Source organism: Canis lupus, chromosome 2, assembly GCF_048164855.1.
Source record: "Canis lupus baileyi chromosome 2, mCanLup2.hap1, whole genome shotgun sequence".
Classification (NCBI taxonomy): Eukaryota; Metazoa; Chordata; class Mammalia; order Carnivora; family Canidae; genus Canis; species Canis lupus.
Window position 1 is genome coordinate 84061282 of NC_132839.1, and position 20737 is coordinate 84082018.

At 36.9% G+C, this 20737-nt stretch overlaps 1 long non-coding RNA gene across 2 annotated transcripts; it reads left to right on the forward strand.

Moving 5' to 3' along the window:
• The first annotated feature begins 11979 nt into the window (after positions 1-11979).
• LOC140610605 (uncharacterized) lies at positions 11980-18708 on the forward strand. 2 transcript variants are annotated; one of them, XR_012012196.1, is made up of 3 exons: positions 11980-12177; positions 16760-16850; positions 18562-18708. It is a non-coding gene; the product is annotated as an uncharacterized lncRNA (long non-coding RNA). The 2 variants fall into 2 exon arrangements; XR_012012197.1 differs by lacking the exon at positions 18562-18708 and adding an exon at positions 17025-17509.
• Positions 18709-20737: the final 2029 nt, after the last annotated feature.

Sequence of the window (20737 nt, forward strand, 5' to 3'; positions counted from 1 at the left end):
GAATGCTACACTTTTTACTAATCAAAATAGGATCAAAATATAATTTAATCCCAGAGCCGAAATTAATGACAGGAGTATACTGCAATTATTTTACTGTTTTGCCCAGTTTAATCCAATGTACTACTATGGCATATTAAACTACCAAATTTTTTTTGGAAACATTTTTTCATTGTTAATATTTTCTCAATTTGGGCTTATTTTTAAAAAGCTTATCTATTTGGTTTGTTAAATCTTGAAATTCCTATTTTGGGATGATTGTGGATACTAAAATTATAAGTTATTATCTTTATTTTTTGAAAGTTGTTGTCTGCCTGTTGCAACTTTGACTAGTATTTAATCTAATTGTTAAAAGGAAATATATTTATGTAGCTGTGTGCTTAGCTTTCAGGCTGCCTGTTCGCATTATTTCCTTGGTGTCTCTCATTAATAGCTCCCAGAATAACTTTATAAGCAGAATGCAAAAAAAAAAAAAAAAAAAAAAAAAAGATCAAATACAACTTCCAGCTGTAATTCTCTCCTCATGCTCCATCTTGGGAAGAGAAATGTTATTATTTCGATTTGTTGAGGCTACCCTACTCTTAGCCCTTGCTCTAGGGTGCTTTATTTAGCTTATTAACATCAGTTCAGACTTGTTGGGTATTGATTTTTGAGGCAACTTTAACTCCAGCATCAGTGTCCAACAGAACCATGTCCAAATGTAAGAGCAGTTTGAAATAAGCTTTAAAATGTCATTGAAACCTCTAGGGTAGTATCCAGAGGTGACAGACCGTTACTCCCCTATATCGTTACTTGAAAAAATTAGTAGGACCTTCCCTAAACAGTGAGTAAACTGCTTGGACAATTACCTACAGTTGAGTGTCCTATATAAACTGCTGCAGCAAAGGATTTAATAAAAAGTGATCCAAAACTGGAGACACATGTTCAATACCCGAGGCTATCCCAATTCGTAATATGATCCTTGGTAGTTATTTAAATTCTTTCAGGTTACATTGGTTATTTCATTTAAAAAAGAAAAATGAAGTGAGCTATATATAATAGCTGCCATTTACTGAGTATTAGATCTAGATTTCTCTACTTTATTTATATCCATTATACCATTTAATCATTTAATAATTGTATGAGAGATGTATTAGTATTATTCCATTTTACATTTGAAGGAAGCAAACCTTAAAGAAGCTAAAATATTCTCATGGGCCTGTGCCTAGTAAATGGTAGACACAAATTCACGTCCGTCTCTCTTCAAAGTCTGTGCTATAGGGATAAAGCGCTAGTTCATGTTAACATTCTATGATTGTTGGTTATTTGGGTGGCGTGTGTTGTCTTTGGGAAGCAATAAACTGTTTTGGCACACAGATGACGTAGAATCTTTTGCAGTATTTATATACTTTAAAACAAAAAGAGTAATGTACATGATATATATATAATTGTGTATTATTATATGTATATTTAATGTTTTTAAAATAGGCTATAAGCTGGATGATTCTTCATCTATACCCTTTTCGATTGGAAGCTTATTGTAGTCATATTTCCAGAATAAATATAGAGCAGGACTTAGTATATTACAGTGCCTGAATACAATTTGGGGCTAATTGAAAAAGGCAAGGAAATCATCCCTGATTAAATTTGCAAATGGCTGTCTGGAGAACCATTATAATTTATGAGGATTTGTTGCTCAGAGAGTAAATAATACCAGTGACAGCATTTCCTCAGAGAACAGAAGATCAAATCTGTTGCAAAGTAAGTGCCAATACTTCCTCTCAAAAACACAGTGGAAGAGACAGAGGTAATAAATGATGCTCCATTTACTGCAGTGCTTATGACCCTCCTGGCTGCTTAAGAGCAGAGGGACAGCATTTAACTCTTTCAGTGTGCTTGAACCACATATTCCTGCTGCATCCAGCAGCCTCAAATTCTCAAGGCATAACTGAATGAGATAAGTTGTCTAGAAAAGTGAACCCCCTAAAATCACACCTACTATTTCTGGCATAAGAGAAATGTTTAGTAGTTTCATCTAAAAATCTTTATTTATCTCATAATGATAGTGATGATAAAAAATCTCCATGGTATTGCAGCAATACCGTATTTATGTCATTTAGAAAAATGACAGGCACTCTGCAATTAGCATTTGTGAGTTTCTGACAATGCAAATTGCATGATGAAATTTAGAATTGTGGTCCTGTATTTCAGAGCTAACCCCAAAAATCCAAGGTGCCGATTCTAGCAGATTTAATTCCACCTTTAGCTCTCCTGCAGCATATAAATTGAAAGCTAGGCAACTTGTCATTCAAATGAGTTATTAAAAATTGAGACCCTGGATCTCACCACTTTAGAATCTGGTGGTGTCAGCACATATTAAGAACAATTTATGAAACGTGGAGACCTATTGGTCAAATGTTAGCCATATATACTGAGGTTGCCATTTTAATTAATACATGTCTCTTTTTTAATAGGCATTTATTATCTGAAATAAATTATTCTTCTGTTAGACCAGCAATACCTGGCCCTTATTGATATCTTATTACATAGCCTTAATAATCGTTTGACATTTAGCATTTCCCAGCTAACAATGAAATGCAACGATTCATATCTTTTGGATGGATGATGAAATCCTAGATGGAAGTCATTATGTTCTACATTCATTTTATTAATTGATTAATTAATCCGACACAAAGTTAGAATGTAGTAGGATTAGTAAATACCAAAAGATTGATGAGCCAAAGTTTACACTTCATAGGTACAGCAGTATATGTTTGTTAGTTGTTATAATTTTTTTTTTGTGATTTGACATAAAATGAAATGATATATGTGAAACATGGAATACAGTATCTAGAATAAAATAGATGATATCATTTATATGGTTTCCTTTTATTCCTATCTTTCATTTCATTAGTTCTCATAAAAGCCTGCGTATGGAGACATGCACACACAATTTTCTCTCCCGACAAGATGTTTGTTTTCATGTAGGCACGCTAGATACACCAAGATAGTGTCATTAGAGGTAGTAATACAACAAAACTTGTGTCTGCTAAATTCTATCCATGATAGCCAACTCCGAAAACCATATAAACAGGCTAAGAAAGTAAGAAAGAAGAATAATCTCTTTGCACGGTGTGGGGAAAAGAGCATTATAATCAATTCCTTTCTTGAGGGATAATATAACACAAGTCCAGCTTCAGGACAGGGAAAAAAAAAAAGCGTGCTGGCTTCTAATTTTGCATTTTACAACAATTTGTCCAAATTTTGTTTGGTTGATTGCACTGAATTGTCTTGTTTTTGAAAAACAGCAACAGCTTAAAAGGAAGCTTTCTGCAGGAGAAAAAAATATATATGCTTCAGGGAAGAAGGGCAGAAAAAGGAGAGGAGGCATTATTAATACGGCTAGTTATATGATTATTCTCTTTACAATTTGGTTTTTTTTTTTTTTTTTTAGAGCCCAGTGGCAGCTTCTTGAACTCACTTTGCGGGCCACAACACTTAATAGATTACCAAGTCATCAGAGCAGTCTCCATTACACAAAATTAGGATACACCTGCTACAAGGAAACAAGGCAATAAACACACAGACCCGCCCACAGAGGTCAGCCATTCTCAAGAATTAATTCCCCTTCGTCATATGCTGTGTGTGCAATAATTCAGAGTAAATGATAATATATTACACCCCGAGTCCTCAGAAAATAAAAGCCTAGTTGGTGCTTGACTTACACGGAGCAAAACAAGCTTACAGTGCATGGGTCTGTGTTGTTTGGCAAGTAGTCAATAAAACTGTACCTTATGACTTTCTCTCCTAAAGGTTCTAATCAAAACAATTTATTTCAGCCGTGTAAACCCTGCTTTTCAGACTGTAGCTATTGTCAGCATGTGCCGAGGCATCAGCAGCAGCTCCTGCGATTTTTGGATTGAGAGTCTCAGAGCTCCCCCATCTGTCTCAGGAATGGTTGGATTTCCAACTCGATCAATACAGCATGTCAACTCTTGTGCAAGGATTTCCTACCCCCCCACCCCCTTCAACCTTTATACTAGCAGTTTCCCTGCACCCAAGCTTGCCCAGTGTAAAAGCAATATCTGAGGATATTATGCAAAGTATCTGGAGCTGATGGAGCTCAGAGAACATTAGCTACCAGGACCCTAATGGCTGGAGGCCCAGCATTCAGACATTACAGCTCATCCGCAATCTTAAAGGTCAGTCATGAGAGGAGACGATCTTTTCAGGCTGGATGTTAACTTGCTTGCCTCTGTAAGGAGGTGGGTGAAGAGGAGAAAGAGCTCTGTAAACAAAGCTACCGTTTGGGCTTTGGTGTGAGAGTAATCGGGCTGCTCAGGCTGGTTCTTTGAATGTGTTTCTCTCTCATCAGCAGTGGGAGAGAAGAATTGAATGTGATGTGTTTGTCTTAGTAAAAGGTATAACTAGATCCTGCAGGGAGACAAAGTGTTTTGCTTTGTTTCTGCTCCAGTTCTCTACTGAGAAATAAAACTGAGAGGATTCAATTCTTTGCCTTGCGATGGACCCGCAGCTGCCATGACTCACTGCTCTGAGCCACCGAGAGCCGATCGCTGTGTATCACTGCCCCTTAGTGGTTGGCCAACAGCAAACCCTTTTCACACCTACAAACATCGCAGGTTTTAGGTCAGTAGAGCCTGCAGGCCTTCCTCTCTGTTTCCTAGGCCTTCCTCTCTGTTTCTCAGCGCAGGCGACAGACACTGAAGATGCATGTCCACCCCCTTCCTAAGATGCTGTTGTGCTTCTCCTGGTCGGTGGAATTGCAGAGGAAAGGGGGGGCACTCTGGGGTCAGACACATCTGGAATTAGATTTCCCTGCCATAAGAACTTAGGCAGGCTGCTTAACCCCTTTCTCTCTCCAACCTGGAATTAGCTACCCCCTACCTAAACCCATGTTGTGGAATGGACTTAGGGGATGCAGGAGAACCACCAGCGGAGTCACTGACCTGGGGCTAGGCCGCTGTGATGATAACATTGCTAAAGCGTGTGCCCCACCGTCTTGTAAGACCCAGAGCACGTCAGCATGTCACGGACACATACCTGGGGGCCCTGTGGAGTGACAAATGGAGCCTGCCTAGATGGGTCACCCCAGGAACATTAGAACCCAATGGTTCCTGATTTCAGTCCAAATGGTACATCGGTTTAGTTGTTGTGGTTTGTGGTTGGATTATGGTTAGGTGAAGGAGGATTTTAGTCAATTCCCCACATACTTATTGGTAGCCTCCTGCTCTGTGCAGTCGTGTGCAAAGGATAAATAAGTGAGTATCAGTGGTTTCAAGGAGCAACTTCTAAACAGTAGAAGAGAAAGAGATATACACCTACCTGTATAAAAATTAGATTCTGCTAAACTAAGCATGTATATAAGTGCTCTGAGATTGTAGGGGGAAAGTCGTCAGCAGCCTCAGGGTAGGTGTCCCCCAGAGGTTATATTTGTAGGAGTACATATTTGACATAGTAATTTTAACGTTGGATAAACAAGAGGAAAACATTCAAGGGAGGGAAAATAGCAAGGATAAATATTTTACAAAAAAAAAAAAAAAGAGAGAGAGAGAGAGAGAGGGCAGCCCTGGTGGTGCAGCAGTTTAGCGCCACCTGCAGCCCAGGGCCTGATCCTGGAGACCCAGGATCAAGTCCCACGTCGGGCTCCCTGAATGAAGCCTGCTTCTCCCTTTGCCTGGGTCTCTGCCTCTCTCTCATGAATAAATAAATAAAATATTAAAAAAGAGAGAATTGAAAGAATAATTTAAAAATCAAATCATGTCAAAAGTATAGCCATGTGTTAGGAATAACAACCATTAAAGGGGAACAGGGTAGATTCTGAAGACCTTTGAACGCTCTGTACAACTTTTACGTACTATATACTACAAGCCACAAGGAGTCATGAGGGAATTTTCTTTATTTTGGTTGAAGAAGACAATATTTAAAATGGATTTCCTCCATCGGTAAAGCATCTGCCTTCGGCTCAGGTCGTGCTCTCAGGGTCCCGGGATCAAGCCCTACATTAGGCTCCCTGGTCTGCGAGGAGTCTTCTTCCTTTCTTTCACCCTGTTGCTCCCCCAACTCATTCACACATGCATGGGTTAAAGTAAAGTAAAACCTTTGGGTAAAGTAAAACCTTTGGCTATCTTATGAAGATGTAAAAAGTATAAAGCAACATTGAGAAATGAGTGATAATTCCCAAAGAACCATAGGATGATATGTCAGCTAAACCTACAAATATACCCAAATATCTGTCTATTTTTATTAATGTTGTTAGTACTACTCAGGTCCAAGACATTATCATTTCTCCCTTGGACTACCTCACTGTCTGGAATCATTAAAACATAAGCCAGCCAGCTGAACTTCCAGTTTAAAACTCTCTTTTGGGGATGCGTGGGTGCCTCAGCAGTTGAGTGTCTGCCTTTGGCCCAGGGCGTGATCCTGGAGTCCCGGGATCGAGTCCCATGTCGGGCTCCTTGCATGGAGCCTGCTTCTCCCTCTGCCTGTGTCTCTGCCTCTCGCTCTCTCTCTCTGTGTGTCTTCCATGAATAAATAAATAAAATATTTTTAAACAATTTTAAAAATAATAAAACTCTCTTTTGATTCCCAACAGCATTAAAAATAAAATACAATACAGGTTTATGTCTCATAAGGTCTTTGTAACACCTTTATAACATCTGCAAACTCATTGTGTCTCCAGGCTTCTATGCTGTCACTCTGCTTTGCCACACAGGTTTCCTTGTTCTTCTAACAACTCACTTCTTTCTACCACAGGGCCATTGCTCTCTCTTACCTTTTCTGGAACACTGATCTCCTATATATTTGAATATATACTTCATCAAGGTTTTTATTTAAAGACTTCTGTAGGGAGCCTGGTCCTGACCATATACTCTAAGGTGGCTCCCTTCCCCACTCTATCATCTCTATGCATCATCACATCGTGCCGTTTTATTTCGCTCTTGGCACCTGTTGCAATAATAAATTACTGCCATTTTTCCCTATTTGCTTTTATATTCTGTTCTACTAGTAAGAGCAGTCTGTTTTATTAACCTTTGCATCCCCAGCATAGCCACACACTGTAGGCAGGTGTGTATGGTAAACTTGTACTGAACGAATGAGTGCATGAAGAAGTGAATGAATGACTCATCAAAGCTTAGGTCAGATGAGAAGAAAAATGAAATAGAAAGCCACTGAGATGCTAAAGCCAACAGAGAGAATAAGAAAAGGGGAGATAACTGACTAAGGAAGGCATGAGTGTCACGCATACCGACGATGTAAGGCAGGAAAAATGGAAATACAGTCAGTGTCCAAATGTCCATATTTACAGTCAAGTGTCAGTTAAATTCAATATGCCAGGGGATGAGTAGGACTGCTTGGGATTTATCCACCTCCCTATAACTGCAAAGGCTCCAGAGAAACAGCCAGAGGAAGTGTGAGAAGTGACATAAGCAGTCCACACGTGTACTCTTAGGTGGCTGGGGGAAGAGGCAAGGCGAGCTCGAGTAGCATAGCAGTGGCATCTGGAAGGTCAATTCAGCACCGCAGTGTCTCCCCACAGGTCCTACAGCAGAGTTCTGGCAAATGTAAGAGCTAGGAATTATCTTATAAGAAACCCTGCCATTAGGATATATGGTCCTAATTTTAACATGCTGGGTTTTGTCATCGGGATTCTGCTCCTTAATGCAGAAAGGAGAGAGGTTAGGCAATGAGATGAAACCCAGAGTCCTAGGGGGGAGAAAAAAGGATATTGTACATGTTGCTACTATGAGAATTTGGTCAAGAGGGTAAATCTGACTCCAGTAAAGTCAGAATGGGGAAACAAAGCCACAGTTGGACCCTAGGTAACTGACGTGTTCAGATTGTTGTTTATGTGTTTCTCTAAACCACAAAACCTAGAATCACGTGGCTTGGGTAGAAAGGTAGCAAATCCTTGCAATCTAGTCCAATTTGTTCTTTTTTTTTTTTAAATCATTCCTGTGGCAAATGATATTTTCTGTAAATGACTAAAAGAAGATCCTATTAATAGTGGCAAACTTCCGTACAGACACTCTCTCTTATTTGGCTGAGAAACCTGTAGGAAGAACTGCTAGCTGGGAAAATGGGTCTGTGTGGCCCAGAATGCTAATATAAATGCTGATCTACTGAATCTGTGAGAACCACACAGAATGAATAGTAACACGGGGTATTGCAGGTTTTATGCAGGAAAAAAAAAATGCCTGTGATTAGAGATAAGTTCATGGGGAATAAAAGAATGTGGAGACTTAGTACAGGAAAATAGATTAAGGTTGAGAAAAACTAAGATAAAAAGAGATTTGGCAAGAGGCTGAAATGCTCTAAATCCATGCAAATAACCGACAAGGGGGAAAGTGAATATGTTGGAAAGGATAAAACAATGCGTTTTAGAGCAAGACAAAGATCAGCTGCAGGGACAAAACATGAGAAAACTGCCCATATCCTGATTTTTAAGTTATCTAAGAGTACAAATTGACTTAAACTTGTTCTCTATAATAACCAGGGAAATAATATTAATTGAGCAAGCAAGGAAAGCCAGAGTGACCTTGGTTAGCAATGTTACACAAAAGAATGGAAGGATTTCTGGTTTGAAAAAAAAATAAAAGGAATTCATTATAAATCTTGAACGGAGCATATAGGAGGAGTTTTTTATTTGATGCACTTTTAAGTTTGCATAAGATAAGCACCGATTTTGCCAATGGATTTTTGGAAGGTGGCATTAGAGACCAACATCAATTCCTTGTGGGACACACTTCAGAGAAACAGAGTGACAAACCTCAATGCTGAGAAGCACGATGCCATCTCCAGCACCTCTACTCCTGACTCATCACAAACTCTGCATCTTGCCTCCCAAGTGATTCAACAAGGCAGTTATTAATCTGGAGTTTCTGTGGGATGTGCTTTGGATATGGGGAGGTTGAAGATTTATGAATAACTTAAAACCATAAACAGACTGAAGAAGAACAGGATCTGCTGCTGCCATCATTTTTTTTTCTTTTTTTTTTTTAAGATTTTGTTTATTTAAGAGAGGGGAAAACACTAACAGGGGGAGCAGCTGAGGGAAAGGGAGAAGCAGGCTCACCTGCAGGGCTCGATCCCAGCCCCCTGAAATCCTGGCCTGAGCCGAAGGCAGATGCTTAACCGACTGAGGCACCCAGGTGCCCCAAGTCATCATTTTTTTCAAAGTAATCCTCAACTTATAAGTTTCAGAAGCACTGATTCATTATGAAATTATGATATAAAAGCTTAATCTAATGTTTTTAAATCAGAACATTTATAGATTATATACATAGTATAACATACAGAGATCATATATATGTGTGGGGGTATAATGCACATATATATAGTTATAAATAATCTATATGTTATATCTGTAAGCATTAGTTTGTTTTTATATTATCATTTGGTCACTACTCATATATTATAATAACTTGTGGAATTGAGAATAATTTGTGCATTATTTTGGTAATTATATACATGATGCAATAAAGGGTCACCAATAAAGTTACTCAGTAGATAACTATTTCCAAAAGCATATTGAAATACCTGTGTTTTCTTTCCTCTCTCAAACATCCCTAAATATAGATAATGGCTATGCCTAATACAGCCAGCTTAACTCTTTTGCTCAAATTATAATTCAGTTAATGTCTTCATTAATTAAGGTTAACACAGTTCTATCATTCATTCAATCATCATTTGAAGATTTTAAGATTAAATTATTAAATGTTTTATGAATATTTTATGTTCCTACTTGGCTAGATGTTCTTTTTCTTGGGATGGCCAGAAATATTTTTGTCTGGAAAAACCTTGCCTCTGTAAGGGCATAAATCCCAGGCAGAAAAATGAAGGTCTTGATTCAGCTGTCTGTAAAACCATATAGCTTATTAAACTAAACTGCTATTGTGTTTCTGTGGCATGATAATTAATCATGGAACAAGGCTAAAAACCTAGAATAGAGAAGTTTCTGCTCTTAGTGTAGTCAAAATGGGTGATGTGGCAGAACATCGATTAAAAATTTGAAGCAATGATATCCATTATTTCTTTTATCAATTATGTAAAGGATGGGTAGTAAGTTTAAGCAACTACAACATAAATATATTTGTTCAGAAAATATATCTTGGAATTCGGAAATCTAGAACAAATATTTTAGGATTGTATCCCTGCCTGTTTCAGTTACAAAATAAATATTTTCATGTCCTTCACGTTGCAGAGAAAACTTAGGATTTTATAAGGGGTCTACTGCATGTAAGCTGAAAAGATTCAACTAATTTTCTGTTTCCCAAATATGAATTTGGACAGACCTCTGCAGACTCTATAGATAAACATTTTCCCTATAAAGCATATCTGTTTTTTTTTTTTTTAACTCTAAATTTTCTCTTAGGTACATGTCTCAATACAATGGTACTCAGACAATGCTTAAATAGGAATATTTATATTTGCTTCACCAATATGTATTACCTCTAAAACTGCATTTTTATAAAAATTATTAGAAACTCTTGATTTACATTTTAAGTATAATTGGTAGAATGTTATACTTACATATAGAAATTTTGAAAAACCTGTGGATTTCCAACAGTTGTAAAGTGTTTTGCAAGTTATAAACATTCTATCAAATTACACCAGGTTTCTCTACCATATTGTTCTCACCTGAGCATGATTTTACTGCAATTTTATATTTGGTCTTTATTTTGTCTATTACAGTACAATAAATGGCAAAACAGTGGAGAAAATATTGAAGAAAACTGTACAAAAGTAAGCAAGGCAGATGGGAAAAGTAATTGTCAGGGAGAACATGGCCCTGCATACGACAACTTGTTAATAACTGTATTAATATTTTGGAGACCAAGTAAAAATCTTTTAAAGGAATTTCCATTTTTACCAGACAGTGTAATACTCTTTTTAAGTGTTGTAAAAAATGTATTTACCTTATTGGATATTGTTTGAGCACTTTAGATATGCATGTCATACTTTATAATGTTTCTCATTTAACTAATGGATCCTTCTTAGGATTTTAGCGCAGAAAATCTTTTGGTAAAAAATTACGTGGGTAATGACTGATTTTGGTCCTTCCAACCCTGAATTGTCAAATAGCTTCATGGACGCTTTTCTTTGGACTCTAGCATCATTTTTCCTGAAGCAGATTTTAATCTCTTCCAGATTGCTCTTGTTGCTCCATGACCGGAAACAATACATCTTAGCAAGACAGCAATGCTTTCTCTCATTTTATAGCTGCATATAGTACTATACAGTAAAGGGAGATTGGACAGTGTAAGGAGGAAGGTCTCTGAGCATGGAAGTTAGTTTAACACCATAGTCTCCTCTAATATTGACCTGGAGCTCGTGCAGTGGCTTATTTTACCTTTGAGAGTTTGTAAATTTGGGTAATTAATTTTGTAGATTTCCCAGTCCTAGAGAAATTGTGTCATATGGAAAGCAAGAATAGGTATTCTTGACCACGCTCAGGTAAAATCTAAGAAATATATACATAAACTGTTCATAAGAAGTGAACAATTTCAAGTAAAATAATGTTTAAAAATATGATAAAATAAGTGGTAGAATTGATTAACTGTAAAATTACTAATTAATAATAAAATTAATCATTAAATAGTAACAGTGAATTTATAAAAAATCCATATGCCAGATTTGAAAAGAAGCCTTTACTTTAGATGTCAAACAAATACAGAAATATATTTAATATTATTGGCATTCCCTATTGTAAGGAAATTTTTATAGATGTCTGTACTTTTCAAATTATATGTCTTTGGCATGCATGGTGAAGAAAGAATATTCTATTTCTTGATCATGCAAATAATGACATTATCTTCTTAACATCTTCTCAATATTGGGTCAAAATCAAGCTAATAAAGAAAAAAATGCATAAAATCTTTAAAAATTGTGAAAAATATGACATCATTTTGTAATATGGATAATAATGAGTGATATTCTAGAACTCCCATCCCATGTTATTCTATACACTTGATTCTCTTTCCCTTCCTTCCTGCCTTTTTTCCTTCCATCCTTCCTTCCCTCTCTTTATCTCTCTCTCTCTCTCTCTCTCTCTCTTTCTCTCTCTCTCTCTTTCAATTGTAACTCTGTGATCTGGAAACAGAGATCCTTATCCTTAGCACTGAAGGCAAGTTTCTGTCTCTTCCTCTGCAGCATTATGGGTATAGAAACAATGCCCTTTTTGTAAGTATTCAAATAAAATTTGCTTCAGTATTTAAATTGCCATTACTTTTGGTAAATGAGCATTTATAAATGTTTTAAGGTTCTTCGTGAGGAGCATTTTCATCCAAGTAAGAAGAGACTAAGCTTTAATATTCACTCTGTTTGGCTGGTAATTTCTAAAAAAATAAAAACAAACACCTCATACTGGAAAATGTTTCAGGGTGCTCAGTGAATGATCTATTATACTAAATAGGTTAGCACATCTTACGGCACTCAAAGAAGTTTATTAGCCAGGAATGTTAATTTCATTTTTTCACATTTATAATTTTCCTCTGTTTTCCTTAAGTACTTGGACTTCTATCAGTGGTTCTCAGAATTATTCAATTGGCCTAGCAGCTGAAAGTCACAGTGCTATTTGTGGAACACCATTAAAATACTGAAATAATGAATATAAGACATTTTAAATTCCACATACACAAATTTGTGGCGTACCCGATATCATTTATATACATATAAGATCAATAAGATACAAGAGTCAATGTTCTAAGACAATCTATTTGGTAGAAAAACATAGCACTTAAAAAAATGTCTCCATTAAGTATTTTTTTTTCTACAAATTGGGGAAAGACTCATTATTCAATTACAGCAACAGAACACCTTGATCCTGCTAATGGAACATGCTCTGTATGATAATTATTTAAAAACCATCTTTCTACATTAACAGACTTTGTAAAAAGACCAGGAAGTAAAGAACATTACAGGACTATAATCAACGCGAAAATTAGCTGTGTATTTAAATGTATAAAATTCATGGCACATTGCACAATTTATGATCTAAACAGGATGTTTTAAGCAAATAAAGTAATTCCTTTAAAACTGCTTTGTAATATTAATAAAGTCTTCATATTGAGACATTTTTGGGCAATAACTTACATGAAATATTGATATGATAAGTGATGGTCAAATAATTTTGGCTTATTTTTTTGTAAAAAGAAAAATCTAACAAATTTGCATGGATTCATTAAATAACTGAAATACATTTATTATAGAAATATCTTTTTTATAACAGTGCAAAAAATACAAAGGAGATATATTCATACAAAATGCTATTTTGTGAATTGATTAGTGGCATGAGGCATTCTCAGATCATCAGGGAGTCATAGAAGAATGTCCTGGCAAAAATCCACAGCCTTCTAGAAAAGGCTGGTAAATTTAGAAGCATTTATTTAAAGTTGAGTTTTTCTTTATTAGCAATCTGTATCAGGCTTAACTTCTCAAAACGGTGATCAAATGATTAAGAAATGCAGTTCTTTCTCATATAGGTAGTAGATAGATTCAATATACACACAAAAACATGAGAAGGCTAGGATATATATTTACTACATCAATATTGATATATCAATTATACATGTATATAAATATATATGCTACATATGTACATATGTTATTTACTACATATGTCTTCTTTATTACATAATATTCTTTATTACTAAGAACTGGTTGATTTAAAAGTAACTACTGTAACTGAAATATTAAAAAGGCAGAATTAGTTAATTTGTCTGAAAAAAAACTGAAAGTGAATAATTTAAGTTTGCAAATGATGAAGTTGAAACTTAAAGAAGATTGACATATTCAAAATATGAGTATGAAAAGAAAACTAGGTCCCCCGTCTCTGCCTCCCAATGTTTCTTCTAATTTCCCAGATTGTAAACAACATGAGTTACGTGTTAAACTTCTATATTGAATATTGCCTTTTTCTTCTGCTCTTGCCATGTAAAGACTATCAATGGAAAATTTGTCTACAACTCTATTGTTCAGAAAATTAGGACTAGAATTTTAATGAGTCATTTATTCACTTGTAGAGAGTTATTATACACATACAGGATTCTATAATTTTAGAATAGACATATCTCAAAAAAAAAAAAGATGAGCAAATGGCCAATAAGGACATGAAAAGATGTTTATCATAATTAATCATTTTAGAGAAATGCAAACCAAAACCACAGTAAGATACCACCTCACACCTCTAACGATGGCTTTTATCAAAAGAAAATAAAACTAAATAAAAAATAAAAACAAACAATCAACCAGAAAATAGCATGTTTTGTTCTGGATGTGGAGAAATTGGATCCCTTATATACCATTGGTGGGAATACAAAATGGTACAGCTGCTGTGTGAAACAGTATGGTAGTTTCTCAAAAGATTAAATAGAGAACTACTGTATAACCCAGCAATTTCACTTCTGGGTATATAGCCAAAAGGATTGAAAGCAAGGTCTCAAAGAGATACTTGCATATCCGTATTATAGCAGTATTCATTATTCACAGTAGCTAAAATGCAGAAACAACCCATCAACAAGTGAATGGATAAGTAAAAAGAAAGGGAATTCTGACACATGCTACAAGACAGATGAACTTTGAGATATTATGCTCAGTGAAATAAGCCAGTCACAAAAAACAAACAAACAAACAAACAAACAAACAAACAAACAAAACAGATACTGTACAAGTCCCCTTATATGAGTATTCAGTGTAGTCAAAATCATGGAGACAAAAGTAGAATGGTGGTCACCAGGAGCTAGGGGGAGGTAAGCAAGGGGAGTTATTGCTTAATGGATATAGGGTTTCAGTTTTACAAGATGAAAGAGTTATAGGGATGGATGCTGATGATGGCTGTATAACATGAATGTATTAAATACTACCAAACTATACACTTAAAATGGTTAAGATGGTAAATTTTATCTTATTTTCATTTTACCATAATAAAAAATCTGGGGAAAAAAATCATACGATGCCTACTAAAGGGCAAGAAATCAAATAAGATATGGTCTCTTCCCACAAAGAGCCTATATCTTATTAGTGGGAAAAGTGCGGGTACAGAGATAATTCGAATACACCAGTCTAAGATGTGGGAGTTCAGCCTGGTGACTCTTCATTCTATCACACTATCACTTAAGCATGAGGAATGGGTGGTGATTGAGACCTCTGACAAGTGGCTGCCTGTGTCCAGCTACAATGGACACTGACATGCATCTGCCCTTTACAGCCACAGTCTACCCAGATCTTTGTTCAGAATGAGTGTGGGTTCAGATCGCAAGATAATTTTACCAGAAGAAAATACAAACTATTCAAAATCTTCTCACAATTTTGTTCAATAAGAAAACATTTCTCAAATACCTTGTTCTCAATGTTCTCTTTAGAAAAACCTGGCATTCTTTAAAAAATATTTTATTTAATTATTTATTCATGAGGGACACAGAGAGAAAGGCAGAGACATAGGGAGAAGCAAGCTCCCAGCAGGGAGCCCGATGTAGGACTCGATCCCAGGACCCCGGTATCACAACCTGAGCCCAAGGCAGACGTTCAACCACTGAGCCACCCAGGTGCTCCTTCTTTTCCTTACCATACTTTTTGGAAGTAAATCACCATGCACAGCTTACACTTAAAAAGTGGAGAATTATGCTTCATCTCTTTGAAGGTAGAACGCCTATATATGTTTTTACAAAAATTATTCTGCATGGGAGATGTTTCCTTCCTCCTTATTTATCCATTCAGTTATTCCTATATTAATATAGGCTCATGGATATTTATTTTTACTTTGAGTTATAGTCTAATTAGTTTGGTAGCTCTATCAGTGTAGCAAACTGAGCTGTAAGCTAGCTAGTTTGCCAAGGAAAACAGAAGGGGAAAAACAGCTAAGAAGAGCCCACTTGGAGTCTGGACAAATCTCAAAGAATGTTCTCAAAATGATCTCCCAAAAGGGGGAAGAACCCAAATATCCACTAACTGAGAAATAGAAAATAAAGTGTATATTCTCAAAACCGCATGTTATTTTGCAATAAAAAGAAGCAAAGTAACTATAACATGGATGAACTTTCAAAACATTATGTTAAGCGAAAGAAGCAAGTCACAAAATAGGGAATATTATGTGCTTCCGTGTACATGAAATATCGAGGATAGCCAAATGTATAGACAGAAAGTATTTTTTGTGGATGCGTAGGGATGGAGGTGTTAGGGTTGAGGGGAAGTGGCAGTGGTGACTGCTGTTAGGTACAGGATTTCCTTTGGAGGCGATGAAACATATTCTAAAATTAATGTGGTAGCTATTGCACAATTCTGTGAATATACTAAACATCATTGAATTATATGCTCGAAGGTAGTGAAGTGCATGGTATGTGAATAATATCTCAATAAAGCTGATATGTAAATATTATTTATGTCTACATAGTTGGTGTTTCTCCCTTACCACTGGGATGGCTAGAGAAATGGGCTCTGAAAACATTCGGGAAGAGGAAATGGCCAGGCTATGGGAATCAAGCTGAAATGAATTCATAAATTTGAGGCTCTTAATGCCTGGCTACAACAATCTTCCTCTGCCACTACCAGATGCCCTTGGATATCATATACCAGGACTTCTGTCATTGGCACCACGATCCAAAGAGATTCTCCACTTTCCTTGTTTACATCATTAGCTCCCATTTCAAACCACTGAGTGACTCGTCTTGATTGTTGAAGCTTACATTACACACCTGCCCAAGCAGAATGTATAAACACAAAGCCTTTCACTCTCTTATATTATAAGTCAGCTTTTGGTCTTTAACAGGTGGGAGTTCATCAAGCATAGGAAAAGGATTCAGATGATGATAGGATAGAGATGACAAGTACACACTAATAAACGAAAATAAATATACCACGTAAGTATATGCTACATTTATGTAAATGGAAATATACGCTACACATGATGATAACTAACACACCATGTACAGTATAAGACACTGTTCTAAGAGCTTTAAGTATTTTAGCTCACTTATTCTTTGTATCAGCTATGTGTGATGTAGATACTTATATTATCACCCCCTGTTTTCCAGTGAAGAGATTGAGGCCCAGAGAGATAACGTGGAATTTCTATGATCACTTAGCTGGTGGCTGGTGGCTACGATCTGAAAACACATTGTCTCTGGAGACCATGCTGGAACCACTGCTATGTTGAACGACCTCCCTGTGAATAACAAAAGCCTTTTGATTCAACTCAGCTTTCCTAGATGAATCATGGTCCATATTTAGAAATACGTGTCTTCTTCTCATCATACTCATGGAAAAACAGCCAGATTATATAACATTCCATTATTTTACTCCTCTAGGGGCTGGGGAGGGAGCAGAAAGCAAAGGGAATGCAATAGAACTCCTTCTCTTAACAAATTTGCAATATAAGTGCATTCCTGCTAGATGAGTATCCAAAATAACTAAAATGAAACAAGGTCTTTTCTTTTCGAGAAATAGAAACATTGCCTTCCAAAATATGTGTCATGCAGAAAAATACGATATTAAAAATAAACATAAGCCTTTGATTCAAGCTTGGGTTTTAAAAATTTGAACCTTTACCCACCTACTCCTCTCCCTGGTCCTCCAACACAATGCCTGAAGCACGTCTGAGGGAACCCGCAGCTCCCAAAATTTCAGTTTGAAAATCCTAGATTATGATAAGTTCAGAGAGAAATATAAAAATAAAGATTTATAGGGCTATCTAAGAAAAGAGATACCATTGAGTTAAGGGAAGTGCAAAAGCAATCTTTAAACAGGATGGCATTTGAGATAAGCTTTGACAGATGCAGATGGGTAGTGGTGATGAATTAGAGAAAACATTGTTATGACCACAGACTTGCAAGCGGTGTTCAGGACCACGGAATCCTCTAGTTTTGTAGGAACATAGATTATATATACTAGTGCACTAGGAAACAAATTTGGTCAGATAAATTAACTCAATGTTATGGACCATGAGTTGTCAATATAAGGCTTTTATATTAAGCTGAAAAGTAACAGGAAATCATTAAGTTTGTCAATTAGAGAATGATATGACTTTGTTTTGTTTTGTTTTCACAAGAAGGGTTCAAGAGGTTTATAAGACAGCCCATGGCAAGATACAAAACAACGACCGTAACAATCATATTTCATCATCCAGGTGCCCCTTGGCACAATGACACAATCCTGCAGGACATCCTTGGGCTCACATTTCCTCAAGGGCTTAGAAATGAATCCCCTCAAATTAAAACCCGAATGCAAAGGCATTCCAGAGACCACGGGGAGCAGAGTGCTTAGAAAGTCTGCTCTCTTATTAATGTCAGGAGGGAGTGGGGAGGAAACCCTGCAGGATGATTTGAATTTCCAAACTTAGTAAGAGGGAAATAAATGCGCAGGCAGGGTCTCCTGGGTCTGGGGGAGGGCATGGGGGACAAGAGAAGCAAAACAACTGGGACTGGATGGCAGCTTTCTCTCACCTACTTCTTTTGCTTGCCTTTCTCCCTGAGGAGCAATAGATGACTGGGTCATTGGTCATGTTGAAGTAAGCCAGCAGGTTGGAATCCTTGGTGAAGTTGCCCTCCTAGGACGGCTCCTCTTTCCCTGCAGGCACGCCTGTGGCTTCAGAAACCTTCTCCATGATGGCAGAGGACTGATCTGAGAGCTGGAGGGTGAAGACTGGCACCTGTCCTTTCAGTTTCCATCCTGTCTTACCCTGCGTGTTAGGCACCTGGATTTTGAAGACAGCAGCCTTGTTTTTGGGTATGAACTCCACCTCCAGCATGAGACTCTTCTTTCTCTTCAATATCTTGGAAGTAGGCACCCCTCCCATGGGAGGCAGAGATTAGCAGTGGGCTTTGGGGCTGGAGCTAAGATCAGTGCCAAAGGTGAAGCGGGCAAAAAGGCTGTTGACACAGTCATTGGGGAGGGCTAGGTACCATAGTAGGAGGGGTTGAGGGAGGCATGGGCACCATGTTGATCTTGAGGGAGTGGATGATGAGCAGCATGGGGGCAATCACTGAGTCAGGGACAGCACCATGAGAGCCACTGGGGTCCAGGGAATGATGGTACTGCAGATACAACTATAGCACGATGGACCAGACACAGCATGGCACGTGAAAATGAGGCAATGAGAGAGCCAAACTGGGAATGTTGGTGGCTGAAGGTGAAGGTGGTGGCTTCTGAGAGATGTCATTGGGCTTGCTGGGGTCACTGTCCTCTTCAGTATCATGCTGACACTGGCCCTTAGATGGGCTCCTAGAAGATGATATTGGACTGGCTAGCCTCCTACATCTCAGTCATGCTGCCTGAGTGACCAATATCAGACATTGCTGAGAGTGGTGTGAACTATTTTATGTTGTAGAATTTTTTTTTTAAGATTTTATTTATTTATTCATGAAAGACACAGAGAGAGAGGCAGAGACACAGGCAGAGGGAGAAGCAGGCTCCTCGCAGGAGCCCAATGTGAGACTTGATCCCAGGACCCCAGGATCATGACCTGAGCCAAAGGCAGACACTCAACCACTGAGGCACCCAGGTATCTGGTATTATTGTTTTATACTGTTATTTGTAAGACATTATTATTTACTGACTTTTGTTTATTGAGTTTAGGATGCTTTCAAATAATGATCAAAAGCAGAAATAGAGACTGGCTCTAAGACTGTCTCAGCATACTGCAAATGAAATTTATTTAATGGGAAAGAAAGGAAAAAATAAATATTTTTTAGATGGATGAATGGATCAAAAAATTCATGAAAGAAATAAATGCATGATATAGTACAGAGGCAGAATCTATATAATTAGATCAGTTTTCCCACCACTGGGGAAAAATTAAATGTTGATATCAAGAATTTATCAGAAATGTTGAAGATATGTAGGGTAACGCTCATATAATTAAGAGAAAGCAAGAAGATGGAAAAGGCAGTGGCAGTTTTGAGGTGGAAATAATTGTTTATTCCACCTGGATAAAGGTTCCATTGGGTCAAATTTGAGGTGATGTCAAATAGTTGAAATTTCAAATCTAACCTTAAAGAGAGTTTTTTTTTTGGCGGAGATTATAAAATTTGATAAGATACATAGAGAATACAAATTAAACCATAAGAATAGATAAAAAATAAAGCCAGACAAAATTAAACAGAGAGAAAGTTTTGAAGACAGGGCCATTTGGAACAAATATTTCTCGGTTGGGAATGACAGTGTGAGAAAGACCATTGCAATAAAGATAGAAGACAAGGCTTATGTTTGTTATGAACCTAAAAGCCAGAGAATGAGAATTTTAAAAATTGATTTGCCAGTTGGAAAAAAAATGAAGTATTTCAGAAATTAAGGGTTTTATGCAATGAATGATCAGTTTTGCTAAATAAAGAACATCATTTGGGCTGTTTGAAAAGTTTTGTCTAAGACCATTGCAATGTCATATGGGATAACAGAAGAATTCCTACTGAGTTTATTCCATATGAAATAAGCCTGAAGGTTTTCAACTATTCTTCAGTTTTGAACAAGATTAACATTTTTAGTAAGATATGCTTATATAAATGTGCAGCTTTCTGAAAATATTCAAGAGCAGTATTGTGTTATTTCATTTATGTGAGGACATCTAGTTGCTCAAACACAAGAGATGTCCAGTAGTTGTTTCTCAATGATAATATCCAAAATATGATGGTGACCAGTGACTATTATGTTGAGATGCTGACTCATATTTATTCTATTTCTTTTCGTTTGAAGTAGCAGTCATGTGATAAGTATTTTCTCTTCACATGTTATGATTACATACGATTTGTATCAT